At 47.8% G+C, this 21,713-nt stretch overlaps 1 protein-coding gene across 2 annotated transcripts in view; it reads left to right on the top strand.

Moving 5' to 3' along the window:
- PKNOX2 (PBX/knotted 1 homeobox 2) overlaps positions 1–21,713 on the top strand; it is a 316,850-nt gene that overhangs the window by 104,415 nt on the left and 190,722 nt on the right. For both annotated transcript variants that reach the window (XM_039250244.1, XM_039250245.1), the window contains one exon: positions 21,232–21,301. The gene's annotated coding sequence lies outside the window, so the exon portion shown is untranslated. The remainder of the gene's footprint in view (positions 1–21,231; positions 21,302–21,713) is intronic.

Genomic DNA, 21,713 nt, shown 5'->3' with positions numbered 1-21,713 from the left:
TGTGACCCATGTGCACGGGGACAGGTGCACGCCGTGTAGCGCAAGCAGGCACGCAGGGATTGCTGGCCGATGCCAGCCCTCTCCTCTCCCTGCCATTCCCATGAGTACATTTCTGCCGTGTGGTCGCCATATTGGTGCCTGACCTATAAAGGTAGGCCTGCCTTAGCAAAGTGTTTGGGGTGCGCTCTACGTGGACTTTGTGTCCTTTTCCTAGAGGCTGGTTTCAGTTCGAAGGAAGGAGATAACACGGCTGTCATTTACTGGGCATTGTTTCTGAGACACTCACACTCTTCTCAACCTGGTCAGCGCTTTTACCCGGATAAGAAGGCTGAGTCACAGAGGGCTTCAGTAATTTCTCTGAGCCCCCACAGCTGGCTAAGTGGCTGTGAACACACCTCCTGACCCTGGCTTCCTGTTGCAGTAGGTGATTTGCTGCAGCATCGGGGACACTGTCAGGGAGCCCATGTGCGGACAAATGGCACTGTTTAATCTGGTGACTTAATAGGTCATCTGCTTCCCTTCTTAGAGCAAGCCCATCCGGATGGGACATTTCTTCCAGCTTCTCTATAAAGTGACATGGACGTGGGTAGCAAGGCCTGGGTCCCCAGGACTTGGGCTGGGAGAAGTCTGAGGGGGTGTCTGTGGGGACACAAGATGAGTGTGGGGAGCTCCATTCAGGTTTGCAAACACCACACATGTGTATCCACCACGCACTGGGTCCCAAGCTAGGCACCAGGGCTGGAGAAATGAGCGAGGTATTGTCCCTGCTTCCAAGGAACTCATAAAGAAGTGAGCAGGGTGAGGGGCTCAGGCACGCAAAAAAGATGTATAGACAATGAGGTTAACGCAACCATGGAGGAAAGCACTGGGAAGGGTGGGGGTGGGGATGGGGACTTGGTCTGAAATTTGCCTGGAGGAGATGGTGGTGGGAACATCCCGGAGAAGGAGGGAAACGGCCCTCCCTCCAAGGAGTGGGGCGGGGTGAGCAACAACATTGGAAGTGTGAAGCAGCAAGAGCAAGGAGGGGGGTAGGCATGGCCAGACTGAGTGCTGAGGCTCTTGGATTATATTTCACAGGTGATGGGGAGCTATGGAATGTATTGAAATGGGGGAGTGGTGTTGTCAGATTTATTTTCTAGAACTTGGCCTCAGCACCAGCAGGGATGGATTGGAACGGACCAGACTTTCACAAGCACATTCAAGATATGTTTCAATTAGAATGCCTTTGCCTGCCAGTAGCAGCAAATCCAACCCAAAGTGGCTTAAACAGTGAGAAATCCTTTTTCTTACATATTATGAAGCCCAGAACCAGGAGTGTTTGAGGGTTGGAAAAATTTGGTGGCTCAGTGACATCAGCAAGCACTCAGATTCTCTGTCATCCTCTGGATGTCAGCTCTGTTTTCGGACTAGCTTTCCCCTGGGTCATACAGTGGTCGTAGCAGTTCCACGCATCATCCCAATGACTTGGCAATTAAAAACAGTAAAGCAAGTCATTTGTAAAACTAAGGGGTGATGGAGGTCATGGCAAATGGGATCGTGAATGCTCCAGACTGTTGGAATTCACATTAAAAATTTCTTAAAGTACAGGCAAAATATTTTAAGCAAAATCAAGAGACAAATGAGAAACTGGGGGAAAAATTGCAACTCATGTCACAAGGCTATTCTCCGTAATATACAAAGAGTTCCTAAAAATGAACAATAACAAAATACAACCCAATAGGAAAAAATGGGCAAAGAATTTGAGCAGACTATTCACAGAAAATAAATGGCTCTTAACAGAGGAAAGATGTTCAGTCTTATACGTTAAAAGAAATGCAAATTAAAACTATCCTGAGACAACATTATCCATTCATCTTTTAAATGGGCAAAAATCCCAAAAGTCTATCACACTGTATTGGCAAAGCTCTGGGGAAGCAGGCTGTCTTATTGTGTAAATCAGTATAACCCTTTATAGGATAGTTGGCAATATCTATCAAAAGTATAAATCCTATGCCTTTTGATCCAGCAATTTCATACTAGGGAATTGATTCTAAAGATATACTTGATCATATGTGAAACAATATACATGAATGTTTTTTCTTTACAACATTATTTGTAATAGCAAAAGATTGGAATGAACCCGAATGGCCATCAGTTGGGATTAAATTATGTAATATTCTGACCATGGAATAATACACATTTATTTTTTCTAAATTATTGATTTTGAGAGAAAAGAGACTGAGTGAGAGCAGGGGAGAGGCAGAGAGAGAGAAAGAGAGAGAAGAGAGAGAATCCCAAGCAGGCCCACACTGTCAGTTCAAAGCCCAGTGTAGGGCTAGACCCCCAAACCATGAGATCATGACCTGAGCCAAAGTGAAGAGTTGGACGCTTAAGCGACTGAGCCACCCAGGTGTCCCTGGAACACTACACGTTTAAGAAGAGAAAAGAGGAGCACCAGGGTGACCCAGTTGGTTAAATGTCCAACTTTGGCTTACGTCCTTATCTCACAGTTCATGAGTTCAAGCCCTGCATCAAACAGTGCAGAGCCTGCTTTGGACCCTGTATCTCCCTCTGTCTCTGGCCCTCTTCCCTTCTCAAAATAAATAAACAATTAAAAATAAAAATAAAAAGAGGAAAGAGAGGGGTACCTAGCTAGCTATGTTGGTAGGGCATGAAACTCTTGATCTTGGGGTTGGCAGTTCAAGCCCCATGTTGAGAGTAGAGCTTACTTAAATAAAATAGGGTGCCTGGGTGGCTCAGTCATTTAAGCATCTGACTCTTGATTTCGGCTCAGGTCATGACCTCATGGTCATGAGATCAAGCCCCATGTCAGGCTCCACCCTGGGCACGGAGCCTGCTTAGGATTCTCTCCCTCTATCCTCTGTCCCTCCTCCACTCACCCTCTCAAAATTAATTAATTAACTAATTAAAAATAAATAAAAAGAGGAAGGAGAACTCTACTGATCTGGAAAGATATCCAAAAATATTTTAAGGGTAAAAAGAAAAAAAATCCAAGGTGCAGAAAAGTGTGCATAAAAGGGGAATACCAAAAATCCATATTTGTGTTCACTTGGATAAGTAGGGGGCAGGAATTGGAGGGAAATATTTCATATACCTTTTGATTTTTGAGCCACGTTAGTATTACCTTTTAAAATTTTTTTATATTTCCATCAACTGATGAATGAATAAAGAAGATGCAGTTTATATACACAATTGAATACTACTTGGCAATGAGAAAGAATGAAATCTGGCCATTTGCAGCAACATGGATGGAACTGGAGGGTATTATGAAGTAAGTCAGTCAGAGAAATAAGTCAGTCAGAAAAATAAGTCAGTCAGAGAAAGACAAATATCATATGTTTTCACTCATATGTGCATCTTGAGAAACTTAACAGAAGACCATGGGGGTGGGGAAGAGGGGAAAAAAGTTACAGAGAGGGAGGGAGGCAAACTATAAGAAACTCTCAAATACAGAGAACGAACTCAGGGTGGATAGGGGATGGAGAGAGGGGAAAGTGGGTGATGGGCATTCAGGAGGGCACTTGTTGGGATGAGCACTGGGTGTTGTATGGAAGCCAATTTAACAATAAATTATATTTTTTTTAAAAAAAGAAAAAAATAAATGTTTTAATGTTTATTCATTTTTGAGAGACACAGCACAAGCCAGGGAGGGACAGAGAGAGAGGGAGACACAGAATTGGAAGCAGACTCCAGGCTCTGAGCTATCAGCACAGAGCCCAACACAGGGCTCAAACCCACAAATTGTGAAATCATGACCTGAGCCAAAGGCAGACACTTAATTGACTGAGCCACCCAGGCGCCCCACATATTACCTTTTTATAAACAAAACAAAACAAAACAAAACAAAACAAAACAAAGGAAAACCAGGAGCACTATTCAGATCCCACAAAACATCTAGAAAGAGCAGCCGATTTGCATCGTTGGGCTCTGAGTTATACAGTGGCAGTGGAGATGGAAAGGGATAGATTTGAGAAATATTTTTATAAAGTTTATTTATTTTTGAAAGAAAGAGAGAGAGAGCATGAGAGGGGCAGAGAGACAGGGAGACAGATAATCCCAAGCAGGCTTCACACTGTCAGGGAAGAGCCTGACGTGGGGCTTAAATTCACGAACCGTGAGATCATGGCTTGGGCTGAAATCAAGAGTTGGACGCCTAACTGACCAAGCCATCCAAGCACCCTGACTTGAGAAATGTTTTTTAAGAGTAAAATCCCCCTGCTTGGGTGTGGGAGTGAGAGAGAAGCTGAGGCAGAATCCAAGGTGGCCCCCAGTTGGGGGTAGCTGGTGGAAGATGGGGTCATTCAGAGATGAGAAGAGGAGAGAGAAGCATGCTGGGGAAGCAACAAGGCGTGGAGAGTCATTTCACCTCTGAACTCAGACACTCAGCTCCTGGGACCCTTCCTCGTTCTATTTCTCCATCCATCCACAGGCCATGTATCTGGCGACAGATTTCTAGTTTGCTGGTCATGTTCCCTCCTACCAGACTCAGGGGAGGAGTCCCAAGCTAGGGTGGTGTCTGTAGGCGCTCTGGGCAACATCCTGAGCATGAAGCCTTCCAGGGAGAAGAGGCTAATGTCTGGAGCGCCGGGGAGGAGGCCCAGCGAGTGGGCACGGCAACAGAAACCCCACATTCCCCACTGGGTCAGCGTGTCCTAGAGAAAGGGCAGGTCTCCGTGTTCCATTTCCCATCTCCGTTCTGATTCTCTTTGGCTCACCATCTGCTGCTGCAGAGGACTCGGGGGCTATGAGCCTGGCGCTGGGGCCTCCCCAGAGACAACGGCCCGTTCTCCCAGGATTAATGTGTCCCCGGGGCCACTGTGGTGCTGATGGCAGCGGGAGACGTAGAATGCAGAAGATGGGTACTCTAGGCAACACAAACGTGTTTGATGTGACATTCACGTGAGGAGTGCGCTGGGCTGGGATGTGTTTGGGGTGCCCCGACACATTTGCTGACAACAGCAGTCTGCTCAGCTGTGGGCCCTCCTGCAAGCCCGTCTGCGGAGTTGGGGGCCAGAATGACAAACGGACTGAATAGCAAATGGCAGCCACGCTGTTTGGTGTTCGAGGCATTATGAACTGGTATGTGAAATATGGCCACGCTCTTGGTTTTAGCCGGCGCTGGAAAGGATTAGAAGACAATTAATAAATCATTTAGTGCCCTGAGTTTAAGTAACTTATTATTATGGGCTGCATATATTTATGATGCTTCACTGAGCAACATTGGCAAATTTCCTTCAAATGTCACACAATTTGTATGCAATTTGTTTCAGAAGGTTTTTTTTTTTTTAATGCATATATAAATTATTAACCTGAACTCTTCAGGACAGATTGCCAGAATCCTAGCCCCTCCCCCACCATCCCTTATGAGTCTCATAAAGACTTTCTGTCCCCAAAATGATGACAGGGCCCTGTTCCCCCAGCCCACCCGCTGAGGGGCTGGGAGAGGAGGTGGAGTTGCTTGCTATCTCCTTGGTCTGCTTTGGGGCAGAGACCTAAATCCTGCCTTCCAAAGCTTTAGGGAAAAGGAGAGCAATCAGGCTGGCAGGCTGGATCTGTCCTTAAGCAGAACTAGGGTCCTGTTCCAGAGCTGGAAACATTTCAGACACTGATGATTCCACGCTGTTCATTTCGTCACTGGACTGGACAATCTGGTCCACATTTTCTCAGGCCTGATTCTTCGGTGTGTTTGTGTTTTCCTTGGTGGAGCAGTTTAATGTTTTGGTACGATGACATTTTTAACTGACTCCTGAATTGTTCCAGCCCCTCCCCCACAAAGATTCTCACATGAGTAGCTAGGGATTGGGTCAAGCACAGTCTGACCGGCTTTCTCCTCCCCTTTCCAGGTGCCTTTTCTAACGTCTGTACAATGTGCGCCCATTGAGCACTTTGTGTGCAATAAATAGATGCTTCTGATGTGCATGCGTGCATGTGTGTGTGTGTTGTTATCAAACAAGGTCCCTGCCTTCCTCTTGCTTTATGGCCCAACGTCCACGGGAGTCCAGGCCTATTGAGCAAATGAATGCACGCAGGCAGCTTTTGAACAAGCCTCAAAACAAGTTACAGGCAGCATAGAAACATCATGAAGGAGACTCATTTGGGATTTTCCAAAGAGCCAAAGCTTTCCTTCTTCAGATCCTCCACAGATATTTTCTTTTTTCTTTCTTTTTTTTTTTTTTTTTTTAGTTTTTTTATTTATGAGACAGAGAGAGACAGAGCATGAGCGGGGGAGGGGCAGAGGGAGAGAGGGAGACACAGAATGTAAAACCAGCTCCAGGCTCTGAGCTGCCAGCACAGAACCTAATGCTGGGCTTGAACCTACGAACCGCGAGATCATGACCTGAGCCGAAGTCAGATGCTTAACTGACTGAGCCACCCAGGCGCCCCTCCACGGATGTTTTCAACATCAGCACTGGGCATGCTACCTATCTCCCTAAGTAAATGATCCTGAAGATGACTGAGCCCGATGTGCTGACTCACGAGGTTGCCCCTCCTTTCGCCTCCTCTTTTATTTCTTCCATTGGCTGAGGCCTCAGATGCCAGATAACTGGTCCTGTTAGGAGCTTGTATGGAATTGGTCAGAAGCAGCTCGAAGTAAGAGTCTGGGAGTTTCCCTTGCAAGGATGGTTCATAAACTTTAGTGAGAAGATTTTGTGATATGTACTTGGACGGGTCAGACTTTTTTAAACATTGTTTTCTTTCCAGTACTTTTGTTCCCTGTTGGATTTATGAGGTTACTGACTAGCTTACTCACATGTTGGTAAGGGAAGCCTTTTTGTCCGAGAAACTGTGGCCTGTCTGCTAGGACGCTGCGAGGAGAGTGGCCAGGGGGGTAAAAGCATTTTATCTACCGGTTTGCTTTCAAGAGGGTCACAGGGAAAATTCCCCGACTCTGTTATATTAAGCCACCAGAAGACAGCTGAACTATGAGAGGGGCCTGTTGTTTACGGGGGATGTGGCCCATCAGTCTTCGGAAAGCATCCGATATGGCCTGGCTCACGAGCTCCGCCGTCCCCTCGGCCCCCGGAGGGGTGTGAGCTCTTCACTCTGCCAAAAACACAGCTGCTGTCATGGCTTCTCCTGAGAGGCGGCCCTGGCCCACCTTCCTGCAGCCCGACTTGCCGTCTCTGAGCAAGTCCCTTCTGGAGAAGGCCTCCACGGTCCCCTCCGCGCTTGGGGACAGTTGCCTCCGCCAGCCTCCACCACCCGTCAGCTCTTTGGCTGGCAGGTGCCAGGTGGAGAGTCGGCTGCTCAGGAGAGAGATTGTTCTGGGTAGTTACTGCTAGCAAGGGATCCCATTTTATCTCCCTGCCGTCAGAGTAATCTGTCCTCTGCTGGAGGCATCTCTGTGGAGCGATGAGCAGGTGAGGCACGGCAGATAGCAGTGCGGCCGGGTGACTCCGGGCTGGAGAGGGAAGCGCCCTCCCCAGCTCCAGGAGGACGCTGGGTGGGTGCAGTGAACTCAGGAATCCCCCCCTCTCCCCCCATTGATGGTGAAATTTGGCCTCCTTTAGGAAAGGCACAGTTTTCCTACTCCGTTTGTTCTCAGATTGGTGTTACACCCTGGAGCCAAATTAGTGGCTGGGAACAATTGGAAACAAATGCTCTTTCAGTGTCCCCCGCTGTGATCTGGGGATCCAGGTGGGGACACCAGTCGACTGGTTGCCTTCTCCACTGAGCCACCCGTCCGCAGAGAATCAGCATCCCAGAACCGTTCAGCGCCGCCAAAGTCCCTCAGCAGCAGCCTGCGTTTTGCACATCTGCCTAACCTCAGTTAAACAAGCTGGAGCCCTGTTAAGTTATTTATGAAACAATATTCAGGACCAGCCCCCCCGAGGCGAGTTAGGAAGTAATGAATGGAGGCGCTGTTCGGAGAAGCCTGCTCACCAGGGTCTGTGGCTGGCCTGCCAGAGTGCGTGGCTTTCTTCCCCTGGGAGAGATGCACGGAGAGCCTCCTTCTGATAGCCATGGTGGGCGCTCTTCTCTGAGACGGAGGTGGTCATTGGCTTGGCCTGGACTCTAGAGTGACTACTTGCACTGCCTCTAGGATGGGTCTGAGGAGAAGAGGCTGGCCTTGCAACTTGCCATTGTCTGGATGTACATGCCTGAAGTGGGGAGACCCTCCTCTGTGGCCCCTACTTAACATGCCGGATGACACCTAACCCCTCAAGCAACTGGTGTCTGTTTCTCCCTTTAGACTTTGGACCCTTTGAGGGGAGAGGGTCAGATTTGTTGCTCGTTATTGATCTCCAACCTCGCAAAGGGTCTGACACTCAAAACACATTGTGTACATTAATGAAGAGAGTTGCTGGCCTGCTTCCAATCCTGGATGGTTGTGGGTAAGTCTCACACAATCCGCTTCTGCAAACATGAAGTTAGGAGGACGGGATCGATCATCTCTAAGGTTCCATCCAGGTCGAACCGGGCATGGTTCTGACATCCGGCTCTCCCACTGCCTCTGGGCCAGCTCCTTCTGCATAGGCACCCCCCCATCGTGGCTGAGGTCCCCCTCTGCCCTGATGACCCCGGCTTAGTCGTTCCACAGGTTTCCAGTCTGCGTCCTGTTCTCTGGTGGCCAGAGAGTCCTCCGCCTGTGCTGTTTTCCCCGGACACACTGTCAGCCTGTCACTTTTCTCAGGCACCCAGTAGAAACTTCCCCTCCCAAGTAAAGCCGATGCAAAATGAGAACTTGTTGGTGCAGAGAGATATGTTTGTTCTGCCCTAGGCGGTACCTCTGGGGTACACTGCATTTACTCTTCTTTCTGGCCTGGACCCCTGTCCATGAGGGGGATCGAGGGACTCTCTGTTTCTAACCAGAGGAGGGTTGGCCCGTAGCATGTCACGTCCCTTTATCAAGCCCCCTTGATGCCTGCTGCAGAGACGCTCCTTCTTTCTGGGAAACACCAACAATAGTAACGATCATCATAGTTGCTTGCACGAGAGAAATAACTAACTTTTCGGAGCATACAATTATTTCGCTTCATTTTTACAATATCTCTGTGTTGCAGGCAGAGCAGGAATAAACATCTTGATTTACTTGAGGCCTAAATATTTACTGGTGTCTAGTTCAAGATTTCTTGGAAGCTTAGAACTTTCTAGCTTAGCGCGAGCCTAGTGAATATCTCTTCCACTGATTCTTAACTTCCTCGGGGACATGGTCAGCCTTGAAATCTTGGTAAAAATGTATAAATCCCTCCCTAGAAAAATGTACACACAAATACCATTCTGGATAAAATCTCAAGATTTCAGAGACCCCTAGAAACGTAAGATTCCTATTGCCCTGATCCAGACACTCAGTTCAATAGATGAAGAAACTGAGGTCCAGACAAAGTCAAAGGCCCCATAAGGTCAAAGGGCCACAAGGACAGGACTGTCTCCTGGACTCTTAAGACACTTTCCCATATACCACGCTGTTCATGGCTGCATCCGGTGAAGGGCCCAAAACCCCTCACCATGTTCTCTGCTTCTTATTTCCCTTTCCCTTTGAGATCTCCTGTCATGGATCCATGGGACTGTCTTTCATTTCAAGCCAGAGTGGTCCAGCTCTCTACCAGTTGCCTCCTACCTCCCACCAATTTTTTTCTTTTCTTTTTTACTAGAAATTGTGTCTCATTTGTCCAGTATCAGGACTCTGGAATCACCTTGGCTCCAGTGTTTCCACAGGAACGTTGCCTTTCCTGTCGGCAGACTGGCCTGGGAGCCTCCACCCCTTTCTGCCTGGGGGCCTCCCCTCTGCACTCTCTCCACTGGGCTTCAGAGACTTGGGGTTCCCTGCTTTCTCTGTCCACCCTGGGCTCCTCCCTTAGCCTCAACTTTGCTGTCAGCTGCCCCTCTTCCTGCTCTTTAACTTCCTTTTTTTTTCTTTCTGAAACTGAGAGAAGTTAGTGGTGGCATATATTTTTTTTAAATTTTGATAGAGGCACCTGGGTGGCTTAGTCAGTTAAGCTCAGGTCATGATCTCACAGCTCGTGAGTTTGAGCTCCTCTGTTCCTGTCTCTCTCTGACCCTCCTCCTCCACTTGTGCTATCTCTCTCTCTCCCCCAAAAATAAACATTTAAAAAAATAATAAAATTAAATTGTGGTAAAATCCATATAATATAAAGTTCACCGTCGTAACTGCTTTTAAGCGTACAGTCAGTGGCTTAAAGTACTTCCTTAGTGCTGTGTACCATCACCACCATCTATGCACAGAACACTTTTTATCTTGCAAAACTACAACCCGGTATCTGTTAAACCCTAACCCTGTACCTCTCTTCCCTCCCAGCCTGGCAGCCACTATTCTACCTTCCATCGCTACAATATGACTACCCTGGGTACCTCACGGGAGCAAAATCAGACAGTTTTTGTCCTTTGGTGACTGGATTGTTTCACTTAGTATAGTATCTCTCCAGGTTTATCCACCTGGATTTCCTTTGAAGGCTCAGGAATATATCATTGTCTATATAATGTCAATATCCATATAATGCTTCGTTCCCCCATTCATCTGTCCATGGACACAATGGTTGCCCCCACCTTTGGGGTCTTGTGAATAATGCTGCTAAGAACATGGGTGTGCAAACATCTAAGTCCCCGCTTTCAGTTCTTTTGGGTGGAGGCATGTTTTTGAGGTGTCTTAATTATCCTCCGTTCTCCCACCAGCCTATTTTTATTTTATTCTTAAACTAACACCTTTTTTCAAGTTTATTTATTTAAAGAGGCGGGGGGGGGGGTGACAGAAGATCTGAAGTAGGCTCTGTGCTGACAGCAGAAAGCCCGATGCGGGGCTTGAACTTGTGAACCAGAAGATTATGACCTGAGCCAAAGGCTGATGCTGAACTGACTGAGCCACCCAGGCGCCCCTTAAACTATCATCTTTTGAACATGACTACTGACTTCATTAGGTCTGTGGCATATGCCTCAAAGGGTGCTTTCTCAGAGAGGTCCAGAGGTTCTTTCCTGTCTTCTCTCTCTAAAATGCCCCCATCCTTTCTCCAGTCACTTCTGCTCCCTTATCATACTGCATTTTTCTTCCTAGTGCTTATCACCACTGGGCTATATATGTGTCTATACAGTTTGTTTCCTCCATTAGAATGTGAGCTCCATGAAAGCAGAGACTTTTCTGTTTTGTTCATTGCTGTATCTTCGATGTCAGGCACAGTGCAGACACACATGCCTAAGACATAATTTTTAAGTTATTAACTTGAATGAGTGAGTGAATGAATAAATAAGCAAGGTATTATTCCTACCTATAAAGACCTTACAGTGTGACAGACAGAGAGACACATTAAAATCATTCTGTGGCAGGCCCCTGGGTGGCTCCGTTGGTGAGTGTCTGACTCTTGATTTCTGCTCAGGTCATGGTCTCATAGTTGTGGGCTTGAGCCCCATGTCAGGCACATCTCTGGGCGTGGAGCCTGCTTAGGATTCTCTCTGTCCCCCTCTGTCCCCTCTCCCACTTATGTGTGCTCCCACCTTCTCTCTCTCTCTCTCTCTCTCAGATGATAGATAGATAGATAGATAGATAGATAGATAGATAGATAGATAGATAAACAGAGGTACCTGGGTGGCTCAGTTGGTTGAGCACCTGGCTCTTGATTTTGGCTGAGGTAATGATCTCACGGTTCGTGAGGATGAGCTCTGTACTCACAGCGCAGGGTCTGCTTGGGATTCTCTCTCTCCCTCTCTCCCTGTCCCTCCCTCCACTATCTCACTCAAAATAAAGAAATTAACTAAATAAATAATACAAAACAAAAAATAAATAAATAAAGTGGTTGTAGGCAATACAGGGGCTCTGAGGGGTGTGTAATGGGAGCCCTGGCCGCTGCTCTCAGACCACCCTGGAGAGATGGTCCAGGAAGTAGCTCCATGTCCTGGGCAGATTTTTCCCTCAATAGTGATAGAAAGGTCCCAGTTATTGGACAGCTATAAACTCATTTTCCCATCAGTCTCTCTGCCGTCATGACATGATCTCTCATCATCAGTCTCTGGGCAAAGAAATCAAGATGGAGTGAGATTAAGGAACTTGCCAAGGCCCTGAAGCTAGTGGGTAAGGCAGGTCTGGAGTCCGACTTTTTTTCTTTTGTCAAGTATTTGTCTCTTCCTTTATTATGTTTCTTTGCCAAAATTACAGAAGTGGCAGTGCTCCCTGCACCAGAAGCAAGGCGTAGATGTGCTAAAAAAAAAAAAAACAAGAAAACCAAAAAACCGCTGTGCCTTCATCCCTTCATCTTTCTGATGCCCCGTCAGCACACTGTGAGCACCAGTGAACACCGCCCCTTCCACGCTGCCTCCATGCTCACACAAACACATGCAAAGGGATCAACTCATTAGAGAGTTTTCTCTGTTTTTATAAACATGGAGTCACTCCGCATGCATCCTCTGCTACTTACTTTTCATATGTTGAACGTTATGGCCACCTTGCCTGGCAAACGATGGCGATCGAACTCATTCTCTTCAATGCCCTTGTGTATTCAGTGTGGGTGTACCAGGTGTTATCCAACCACTCCCTTATTATAGGTGGACATCTTGGTTGCTTTAGACTTTTCCCCATGATAGATGCTGCCACGCTATCCTTGTGCACTTCTACTTCTTCCCTGTAGAATACATTCTCACATTGGGGCTGCTTGGCCAGTCTATGTGTCTTCTTAATGACCATAGATACCGTACACTATTTTCCCAAGAGATAGTAGCAACCCAATGTCATGCTTTTAACCAGTACATTTTCTAGGCCCGACTGTCTCCACCCTTCTTTCCTTCCTGCTTTTCCTCAGAGCCCGGAACCCTTGGACTCATCCAACCGAGCCCAGCACTCTCTTCCTTCTCTCACCTGTGATTGCACCCAGGACCTGGGCATTGTTCTGTCCTCTCCTTTGGCCAGTGAAGATTGGTGGTCAGGAAACCCGGATTGTAGTTCTAGTTCTGTTTGACCTTGGGCAAGCCACTTAACTTTTCTGCTCATCGGTTTCTTCATTCATCAATTGAAAGGAGGTGGGGCCAGATGATCTGTAAAGCCCTCCCTCTCTCCAGATGCCCTTCCAAGTTTGAGACACCCACAGCGCCAGCTCTCCCAAGTGGAACACTGGGGTCTGTCTGCCCTCTGGGGTGGCAGGGAGTAGGTGGACAACACAGAAGAGCCTTTCGACTGCTAACTTGCCTCAAAAGACTTTCCTGCCGCCTTGACTGCCAGGAAGTAGTGGGTAAGCTGGGGTTTCTGGAGGCAGACCTAGATAGAGCTGGTTAGAACCCCACACCGCTGTGTTTCAGCTGCACGACCTCGGGCAGCTTGCCTCACCTCTCTGCGCCTTGACTTCCGCATCTGTTGAAGGAGCAAGGTAAAATGGCCTCAATATTCTAGAGCAGCTCTGTCGAATCCAGCATTCTGCGATGATGGAAATGTACTCCGTGTGAACCCTCCAGGACAATAGCCACCAGACACGTGTGGCTGTCGAGCCCTTGAAATGTGGCTGGCGAGGGGGAAGCCTGAATTTTACATTCTATTTAATTTTAATCAATTAGGATTTGAATTTAAAAAGCCACCCGTGGCCAGCAGCTACCTTGTTAGACTGCACAGCCAGCGAGAGAAGATGAAAATTGGAGACAGTAATACAGTATCTGCAAAGTGCGTAGCTGGCCCCATGTCTGGTACATAGTAAGCACTCAATAAATGTTAGCTATTATTAGGTATTATGTTTCTTGCTTTCCGGCCCACCACACCTCATGGCCCTCAATGACACCCCATCCTGGCTGTCCCAGAGTCACCTGGGGGAAGGAGGGAGAGAGAGAAGGTGTCGCTGCGGCGGTGCATGGCAGTAATGAGCCTTGCACTAAATGTTTCTGGTCTGCTACTTTCCCTGGAGGGTCATGTGAGCCAGAGTGGTATGTGGCCTGCTTTGCAAGTGATTAACATGGTGTAAGCAATCTGCATAGAGAGAAAAAAACCCTCCGTTGGTATTCCATTATTCTATTAGAGTTTCAGAGCCGGGATTAAGTGGACATGATTTCTTCCTATGGGCCATTAATTTTGTTTTATTGCTGGTCTGATGGCCATTACCCTTTTTTGCCAATGCATTCCCCCATTAGGTTTGTACAATTAACAAAATATGTGCTGTTAGGGCTTTGATAGGAACAGTGGGATGGAAATAAAGGGAGGGGGTACAGCAGCTCCTGAGCTGGGGTGGGGAGAGGCTGGACCCAGGGGCGGGGCCTCAGGACTAAAGCGGGGTGGGGCTTCTTCAGCACCTGCCTCAGAGCCATGGGCATTGCAGGAAAACCTGCCCTAATACCTTGCCGGCTCTGTTCAGGCCAGGAGTGGAGTTGCCCAGGTAAGAGGGAAGGACACTAGGCGGGCCTGCCTGGCGGCGTATTCAGTATTTTCCTGAATCCCGTCGTCCACCCTCCGGCTGGCACAGCACAGCCGAGAACATAACGAGCCACCCACCCCCGTGCTGTCACCTTGAACTCTTCAGCGGGCAGAGTAAGTCAGCCTCTAGGTATCTGGCCCGTGACGGCGGAGACTTCCAGGGTGACCTCTGCCTTCTCTCAGGGGAAACCGGAGGACCTGTGCGTAATTAAAAGGGGGTGACTGAGAGGCGCCTGGGTGGCTCAGTTGGTTAAGCGGCCGATTCTTGATTTCGGCCCAGGTCATGATCTCACTGTTGGTGAATTCTAGCCTCATGTCAGGCTCTGCGCTGACAGCATGGAGCCAGCTTGAGATTCTTCCTCCCTCTCTCTGCCCTCCCCTGGTCACACTCTGTCTTTCTCAAAACTAAATAATAGATTAAAAATACTATAAAAAGGGGTGGCCAAGACTCAGCATCATCCAGTGATTGCCGTGTGGAAAGGCAGGATTGGCATTGTTAGGTCACCCGATCTTTGGAGAAAAGTTAGAGATACAGATTGCTAAAATGTGAAATTTCCCACTTTTTGGATGTTGTCAGAGTTTATAAAAATGCCAGGCAGGCAAGAGTCAATGTAAGGGCTGCCAGTTGGCAACGTCTGTCAGACAATGGGGCGTCATCGAAGGGCTTTAAGGAGGAGTGGCCATGATCAAATTTGTGTTCCAGAAAGATGCCAGGCCGAGGGGAGGTGGCACACGGGCCAAAATGGGGCGAGGCTAGAGGCCAGGAGACCAATTAGGGTCCTGGAAGAGGGAGAAAGCCTGAAGCAGGCGGATGACGATACCATGGGGAGAAGGGCGGTGATGCCCCTGATGGCGAATCAGCACTCCTCACTCCTCAGGGGACGCCCACGGGGCCGGGAGGCTGCCCTGTGTGCGGATCCTGTAGCTCCTGACCGTTTGCCCCTGCAAAGGGCCCGCGGCCCTGGGAGCCCACACCCCACTCCCATCTGATGTAGACAGTTCACGAGTGCCTCCCGTTCCTCCCCTGTGTATGAAAGTCACTGGGGTTAGCCCACCAGTGCCGGCCTTCTTTAGAGGGGTTTATATGAGTACCTGTACTTATAGGTACGGGCCCAAGATTAGAGGCCTGGGGAACGTGACTGAGGGAGCTCTTCCGTTTCCTCTGCACCTGGGTGACCAGCACTGCCTGTGGCCCAGGGGGCTGAAGACAGGTGTGGAATTAGCATTGGCTCTTACCAGGCTCCAAGAAAGGCTGCACAGTACCCTCAGTGCTGGGGGCGGGGATACGCATCTCAGAGTATTTAGTGCCAGGTAATTTTATCAGTTTCCAGCTACCTAGTTATTGTGTAATTTAGAGCCTGGTGGTCGGGGCCTACAGGGCCATCACTGACAACCTCATTCAACAAATGTAAATAATTGCAAGCTCTTGTCAAGTGATGAGGGGAGCACAGGTGGAACAGAGAGGACGATGGGAAAGCACAGGTGGAACAGGGAGGACGATGGGGGAGCACGGGTGGAACAGGGAGGTCGATGGGGGAGGACGGGTGGAACAGGGAGAAGCCTCGGCAATGAGACGGGGAGACATAGGACACACCGTCTGTGTGGATGTGTGGTCCTTCAGGGGTTTCCTTCTGGAATGGTCTCTTCACGTTTTGTCTTTCTTGGAAGTGTTGCGCATATGCTTTCAGAGAAGAAGAGCATCCGGGGAGGCTCTTGGTGCCCCAGAATGGGTTCTCATAATTTGTCCTCATCCCAAAGGTCTGGCTGGGGCAAGAAAACAGAAAAGCTGGTCATGGGCAGTGGGACTTATGCAGAAGTCCTCAACCTTCTTGATCTGCCTCCTGTTCTCCTTTTCCATTCAGGTGCTGCCTGCCCTTACCTTGGAACACTTAAAAACAACATGGCCCTCATTTATTATTAGTAGCTTGTTTCAGGCATTGCACAAAAATGCTCTAAGTACATCATCTCATTTAAAGATGCTACTATTGGGGCACCTGGGTGGCTCAGTTGGTTGAGCATTGACTTTGGTTTCATGTTCGTGGGTTCGAGCCCCACATTGGACTCTGTGCTGACAGCTCGGAGCCCGGAGCCTGCTTTGGATTTTGTGTTTCCCTCTCTCTCTGCCCCTTCCCCACTTGTGTGCACGCGCTCTCTCTCAAAAGCTAAATAAACATTAAAAAAATTTTTTTGTAGAGATGCTACTATTAATCCCCCACCTTTTAAACATGAGAAAATTGAGGTTTGTAGAGATTAAAGTTAGGTTAATGATGGACCCAGGTCTGAACCCAAAACTACACAGACTCCCACATCTTTACTCTTAACCAGGGTGACATACTGAGGTATTTTAGCACTAGACTTAAAGCCCTCCCCGGCAGGTTAGTCTGGGCAACCTCAGAGGTATATAGATATCATATGGAATTGTGGTTTAAGGATTATCTAGTAGTCTAACCATATCATTTTGCCTATGGGGAAACTGAAGCACGGAGTGGGTAAAGTTTCTTGTCCAAGATCGCTCAGCAAGTTACTGACAGAGTGAGGGTGTGAACCCATGTCTGGTGAACACTCCAGGCCTGGTGTTCTCTGTGTTAGACTCATGCCCTTGCTAAACCCCAAGTTCATCTCTCTCCAGCCTTCCAGCCCTCCAGCTTTCCTGGGCGTGCTCTACACAGGGGCCACTCAGTTCTCCTGGAGCACGTGCTGCCTCCTGTAGGAAGCTTTGTTCTGTCCCTCTCCCTACCTTATTCCCAGACAAACATCCAGCAACTCCTTCCTCATTGATCGTTTCACAAGTTTCCTCATATTTATAGGTGTGAGTGGTCAATCTCATTTATAGTTCCATTTTCTTTTCATGGTGAATAAGACAGGCCTGAGTTTAATACTGGTTCCGTTATTGCACAGCTGCTCGTTTGAAGGCTTTTAACATGATCACTCGCCTGCCAGGACCATACACTGCCAGCTCTGAAGGCCCTAAAATACATGGCGCATAGACGGTTGTCCAGCACGTGTCCGTGGATCTGTGCCAGTTCAAGTAGACTTTTCCACTGGTCATGAGTGAAAACTGAGGACAGCATGGAGAGGTCACTTGTTTACATGTGTGGGCACATATGTGTGTTTGGATGTGTGTTTGTGAGACAGAGAGAAAGAGAGAAGAGCAGACAGACAAAGAGATGGAGGCAGAAAGAGAGGGAGAGAGGGAATGCATTCCATGGCGCTCTATTTATCCAATTCAAAGAATGGTCCTGTTACTCTCCTTACTTTGGGGGTTGAATTACTTTATGAAATTGATGATAAATGAAGACAATATTAATGTTTTATCAATATATACGTTTGGGGACATCTGGGTGGCTCAGTCGTTTAAGCGTCCGACTTCAGTTCAGGTCATGATCTCGCAGTTCATGAGTTCGAGCCCCGCGTCGGGCTCTGTGCTGACAGCTCGGAGCCTGGAGCCTGCTTCGGATTCTGTGTCTCCCTCTCTCTCTGCCCCTCCCCCATTCATGCTCTCTCTCGGTCTCTCGAAAATAAATAAATGTTTAAAAAATTAAAATATATATATATATATATATATATATATATATATATATAAGTTTGTAAACTCTATCAGTCTCCTAATGTCTTTTTAACCTTTCATAGATGGGTGAAGCCATGTCTGGGAGACTATGCTGTGGAGTAGCTTCTCACCCAGCGCAGATTCTCCTTCCAGGGTTAGGGAACTCACTACCTTCTGAGGAAGGCTAGCTCATTTTTGGATGGTTCTCCTTGCTGAAGGCTTCTTTCTTATGTTGAACTGGAGGTTGACTTCCTCTAACATAATGCAATTAGTCCTAATCCTCTTGTCTAGAGTAACACAGTCCTTCTTCCATATAGTTTCTTCAAATATTTGGGGGACGACCATGTGGGGGAATGACAGGTAATCTTAGGGACAAGTGAAGGCACCTCTCTGTTTCCCTCCTTCATATCTTCTACCTCACAGCCTCCTAGGAACGAAAACAGCGACAACAAAATAGCAGTAACAATAGCTAACATTCAGCAAGTGCTCATTTTTTGTGAGCCACTGTCCCAAGCACTTTGCAGGATACGAAATCATTGAGTCCTCACACTAACCTCAGAGGTAGAACCCTTGTTAGCCCCATTTTACAAATGGGAAACTGAGGTTCAGAGAAGTTAAGTAACCTGTCCATGCCACTAGTAAGTGGTGGAGCCGGGACGGAAAACCGTGCAGACTGGTACCAGAGTTTGCAATTTTAATGGCTAAACTTTTAACCCGCCCTTTAGCCACTGGACTTCGCTCACCTCCCCTCTTCACTATCAAAGGCATTAAAATGGGGGGGGGGGGGCGGTGCCTGGGTGGCTCAGTTGGTTAAGCGTCTGACTTCAGCTCAGGTCATGATCTCACGATTCATGGGTTCGAGCCCTGAGTTGGGCTCTGTGCTGACAGCTCGAAGCCTGGAGCCTCCTTCAGTTCTGTGTCTCCCTCTCTTTCTGCCCCTCCGCTGCTTGCAGTCGGCTTCTCTCTCTCTCTCTCAAAGATAAACATTAAAATTTTTTTTTAAATTCAAAAAGGCATTACATGGGATGTCAAAACTGCATCTTAAATTAATATGGACTGGTAAGTCCAAAGGGAGGGGACTGTTCACCCCTTGGTTGGACATTATGGCTATTAATGCAACCTAAGATCAGATGTAATGGGTTTGGCAGCAACACCACACTCTGGGATCATCCTGAGCTTCTGTTAAATTCAAATAACCCACATCTTTGTTTTGTGGGGGGGTTTTTTTGTTTTAAACCAGGTTACCCTGTTTGGTGTTTTTGCGATTGATTTTTGAATGCGAGAGTGGGATTTGGTGACTATATCCTTGTCAAATCTTTTCTACAGTTCTGTAAAAAATAAAAATGGATTTGCATGTGGACATAGGATATAATCATTTGATGTGTCAGGTGATGGATGATGGGCAATATTTCTTTATCTTCAAAATTACCTCATTTATAGCTGTTGTGATGCTATCGCACGAGAAACAAAACCTGGTAGAGGAAAACTTGGACTTTTTAGTTTTGGCCCATTCTTTCTGCTTGTTAAAAGCTTTCTAACACTTTTGAATCCATCTCTCCAGTAGAGGCTCTCCTTCCCAGCTTTGCAGCAGATGTAAACGGCAAGTCTGCCATATCTTCTTCTAAGTTGCTGGCGTCTCACCAGACAATCCCAGAGGGCAGGGATAAAGCACCACTGCGTGCAATTCCATCCAGAGACTTCTTACACTGAGTTCACACGTGCTCAGTAGCAGCGTGGCAGCTGTTTAAAAGAACGTAAGCGGGAGCCCACTGACAGCCATTGCCAATCCATGGCTGGTCCCGAGGTGCTGGTTGTGGATTGTGTATGGAATGACCAGGGTCCACCAATGAACATCTCAACAGACGTGCACAGAGAACTATGGTGGGCACTCGGCGAGGTTCTGGGGCCATAAAGATGCATAAGATGCAATCCTTGTCTCAGAGGTGCCTCCTCGAGCCATTCATCTTGGTCATGTAGACGTTAGTAGACAGCCCCAGAGGATGTGTGGACATCATCCGGCACCAGAGGGACATTTTCTTTCCATGAACACATCACACGATGGCCCACACCCGAGCCTTCTCTCTGAAATTCCGACAATTCCAAGAAGCCTCTCTGTCTTAATTAAAGGGAACATAGTAAAGGGGTCAGGGCAGGGGGGTTCCTCTTCTTCATTTCATTTCCTTGTTGAAAAACTTTCAGTGGCCCTCTAGCCCAGCTCCTAGCCCAAGTCTGCCTCTCTGCCTGACACTCAGGGCCTTCCATGCTCTAGCCCCATCTGGCTTACTCAGCATCGGTCTCTCCTTGGTCGCTTTCAGGCAAACCAGTTTCCGCCTTGTCCCCGGGCACTCCATGCTGTCCCCTTCTCATCCATGCTCGGATTGGTCCCTTTCCTTGACTGCCCTCTCACTCCCTTCTACTGGCCAAATCTTGCTGATCTCCAAGACCTGTGCGGGTTCTCCCTATCCCCGAATACTTCCTTGAGCGCCTCAGCTCTCGCCAACTTCATTTCTCTGTGGAGAGAGTGTTATAGTCCCTACCACACAGTTCAGCAGCACCACGCATATAGTCTTGTCTTATCTGATGATGTTCCATAGGGGTCATCTTATTTCTTGAATGACGTGGCAGCATTTTTATAGCAGGACCCACACGTGGATTTTTTTCCTGCCATACCTAGCCAGTGTCGATCACAGAGCAGACACCTCATAAGCATGTGCTGGGTTTTTCTTGTTATTGCTCTATTTCCAGAAAGAGAATTAAAAGCAGTCACATTTTTTATCAGTCCTTCCCTCATCATTCTTCTCTGTCTAGCCCAACTGGACTCTTCACCTTTCCTTGAAATTTCTCTCCTGCATCAGGACTTTCCATAATCCTACAACAGCCTGGGCTTTGTGGTTTGCTAGTTTTTCTCAGCCTTCCCCATGTAGGTTGCAAGCTTCCACAGGGGCTGTTCAGCTCTGTCCCTCTGCATGGGGTCTCCCGTCAGACGGGAAGCATCCGTAAATGATTATTGCCTTGGTCAGCTCAGGGCTCTCAACAGCCATGAGCCTGTTTTTCTCCAGGATTCCTGTAGGGAAGGGGATGAAACTCACAGGAAATTGAGGCACCAAGCAGGTAAGGAGGGAGTGATCCTCTCTCTCACTGTCCTGGTTAGCTGTCTAAACAATGATCGTTTTGCACCAAGAGTCCCTGGATCAGGACGTTTTTTCACAAAGAATTGTGGGAATAGAGCTGCAATCCTTCCCTGCTCCTGTGCCAGACCGACTCCTGAGTTTACCCTCATCCCACGTTGGCTCTCACTCCCAGAGGAATCATACACATCTATAAAAAAAATGTTTTCTTTTATTGACAGGTGAAGTCTGGAGCAGGATCCTGAGGCTTTCTGTCCTCCATGCCGCTCACCAGAAAAGGGACTGTGAACTGTAAGTAACTTTGATTGGTGTTTCCAGGCTGACTCAATAAGGTTATGGGTTAAAGAACAGCCCTGAACCTCATCTTTAACAGTCATGCAATTGTGCAAGCGAAATCCTCAACAATGAGCTAGTCAGAATGTAAAATACAGTGGACATCTAATTAGATTAGGTCTGAATGTGACAAAGAAGCCCTGTAATATGACATCCTATTTAATTAGACTTTATTGATTGTGCATTAAGGTGGCCCTGATTTGTTATGTGTGTCGTGAATGTTGGAGAGGGAAGCTCTTGAGTTTGCAAGGCCAACCCAGACCCCAGCCACCCTCATCCGTGGGCTAAGCTGGGGAGAGCCGCGCTTGCTTTGACACCTGGTTGATTTCTAGGGAGGCGTGGGGGAGGGGATGGGGGACACTGCTGGCGG

Source organism: Hyaena hyaena, unplaced genomic scaffold (assembly GCF_003009895.1).
Source record: "Hyaena hyaena isolate Hyena2069 unplaced genomic scaffold, ASM300989v1 scaffold_364, whole genome shotgun sequence".
Taxonomy (NCBI): Eukaryota; Metazoa; Chordata; class Mammalia; order Carnivora; family Hyaenidae; genus Hyaena; species Hyaena hyaena.
This window is presented reverse-complemented; position numbering and strand designations above follow the sequence as displayed.